General features: G+C 47.0%; 1 pseudogene; it reads left to right on the top strand.

Moving 5' to 3' along the window:
• The first annotated feature begins 741 nt into the window (after window positions 1–741).
• Window positions 742–1,271, top strand: LOC118586659 (annotated as a pseudogene).
• The last annotated feature ends 1,429 nt before the right edge of the window (window positions 1,272–2,700 follow it).

The raw sequence follows: 2,700 nt of genomic DNA, 5'->3' as shown, positions 1-2,700 counted from the left end.
CAAGGAATTCAAGGTCCTAGGCTGGTAGAGCAGTTACCTGCTGCATCTCTAGGGGTAGTGCTTCAAGGTAGTGCTACCCATTTACAGCAAACCCCAACTAACACAGACCACTCAGTTATTTTTAAAATAGGGGAGGAGAGCTAAAGAGATGGTTCAGTGGTTGGGAGCACTTGACACTCTTCCAGAGGACCAGTTTGGTTCCCAGCACCAATGGCTAGCAGCTCCAGAGAATTTGATTCCCTCTGCTGGCCACTGTGTGTATCTTCACTTATGTGCACATACCAACATACCCCTCCCGCCCTCCTGCATGCACGCGCGCACACACACACACACACACACACACACACACAAATAATTAAAAATAAAATAAAATCTTTATTTTTAAGGGTTGAACTAGATCTCTACACTAAAAATGCTATCGTTATGATCTTCCAACTCATGGACAGTATATACACAAGAATAAAATATACTATTTATATTATATACACGTAAGAGCCTTAGTTATAAGAATCTGAGTGTCCTTTGCATGTTCCTAAGTTTCTTAACTAAATGAAATATATGTACAGTAAATTTCTTAGATTTAGTTTCATTGAATCTTGTAAAATCCTCTCATTTAAAAAAAATATGAATATATTAGAGAAAGTCACATTTTTTTAAAAACCGCATTAATCAGCACACTGCAGCTCCTTCCTTCACCCCTGGTGCTACCTATGAGGTGGCTGCCATCTCTTTTGCGGCATCATGGTTGCCCTCTGGCCCCTGGTGAAGCCCAAGGTTGTCAAAAGGAGGACTAAGAAGTTCTTCAAGCACCAGTCATACTGAGATGTCAAAATTAAGTGAACCTAGTAGGAACACAGAGGTATCAACAAGAGGGTGGAGAGAAGATTCAAGGGCCAGATCCTAATGTTCAACACTGGTTACGGGAGTGATGAGAACACCAAGCACATGCTGCCCAGCTGCTTCTGGAAGTTTCTGGTCTACAACATCAAGGAGCTGGAAGTGCTGCTGATGGGCAGTAAAGCTTATTGTGCCAAGATTGCACACAGGGTTTCCTCCAAGAACTGAAAAGCCATCATAGAAAGAGCAGCACTGTGAGGCTGGGGATTTAGCTCAGTGATAGAGCGCTTGCCTAGCAAGCAAAAGGCCCTGGGTTCGGTCCTCAACTCCAGGAAAAAAAAAAGAAAGAAAGAAAAAGAAAAGAAAGAGCAGCACAGCTGGCAATCAGGGTCACCAATCCTAATGCCAGGCCATGTGACAAAGAAAATGAGTAGATGCCTCATGTGTGTGTTTTATTTGTGTTTAAATAAAACCACAAAAACTTTTTTTTAAATGCATTAATCCCATGAGGTGTGGGGGGTGCTCGGCACACTCACTCAGCCATGGCGGGATGTAGACAGCTAAGTGGTTTACACAGCAGAAGTCTGCTTGCTAACAATAGGGATTCAAGATCAAGAAGCCAACAGGTTCTGCAGAAATGTCTCAGTGGGTAAGAGTGCTTGTTGCTCAAGCTTGAGGATCTGAGTTCCTTGCAATCATTTCCATCTAGGAGGGGCACTTCCCTAGTGGCCTATCAGAAGGACTGACACTAAAGGGTCAAGGCTGTGAGTGTTCCAAACACGAATCTTAATTTGCATGTGAGGTGTATTGCTGAAATTATTAAGGCCACTCCACATAGTTAAAAGGGAGGTTTATTTTGTGGGGTAACTTACAAATGAAGGGGTAGGTTGCAGGGTCTAGCAAAGGTATAGCGCAGTCCGGCGGTGTTCTCTGGAGAACTCTGCTCGGTCTACCTCCAGCGTCCAGGGTCCCGGAACCAAGAGGGCGACCTCCTCTCGATCCTTGGTCTTCCGCTTCCTCCTTGGTCTTCCGCTCCCTCCTCCGCCCTGCCTTGTGGGCGTGACCATTCCCGAAGCCTCAATGGGGGTTGGAACTTCCAGGCCAATGCTGGGATGGCTACCCACTACAGAGGTGTGCTGTGATTGGTCCAAATGAGCCTCCTCTGGTTGTAGATACAGGCTGCTCAGGCTCACTGGGAGATACTCTCTCATGCTTCAGGCCCAGCAGAAGGCTTCTCTCAAGTGGCAGCTTCATGACCACTTTCAATAGTGTGAGCTAAGCAGGTGACATGGAGAAAGAGGCAGCAGAGGCAGCAGGGAGACTACACAGCAAGAGTGGTAGAGCCAGCAGGCCAAGCTGCCACACAGCAAGACAGACAAGGGCCTGAAGGCTGCCGAAATGAACGGGCTGAGCTGAGTGGGTCAGCTGGCCAGGCTATAGAAGTGGTGAGGCCGTTGGCTGCCTAGAAGCTAAAGAAAAGTCAGCCGAACAGTTTGAGAGAACAGTCGGGTAGAGACAAGGGTGGAAATAGAGAAGACAAATAGAGTGAAGGCTGAGGAGGAACCAAAGGCTGCAAGGAGCCAGAAATCCCAGGTTGCTATCATCCTTTGGGGAAAAGCGTCTCAGATACAAACATACAAGCCGTGGCTCTAGAATGAGGAATCTTGATAGCAAGCCTGTTGGGATCTGAAATACCAGCTCTTGTCAATGCTAAGGAGCCCTGAGTTCTATATAACACCTGCAAGCTGAGAGTTTCAATGCCTGAGGCCTTCCTGAGAACTGGAATACTGAAGTGTACCACCTGCTGCAGAACCTGCCTCCTCCTCCTGCCCCTCTTCCTCCTCCTGCTCCTCCTCTTCTTGC

Source organism: Onychomys torridus, chromosome 7, assembly GCF_903995425.1.
Source record: "Onychomys torridus chromosome 7, mOncTor1.1, whole genome shotgun sequence".
NCBI lineage: Eukaryota > Metazoa > Chordata > Mammalia > Rodentia > Cricetidae > Onychomys > Onychomys torridus.
Note: the sequence above shows the minus strand (reverse complement) of the source record. Positions and strands in the feature narration are given on the sequence as shown.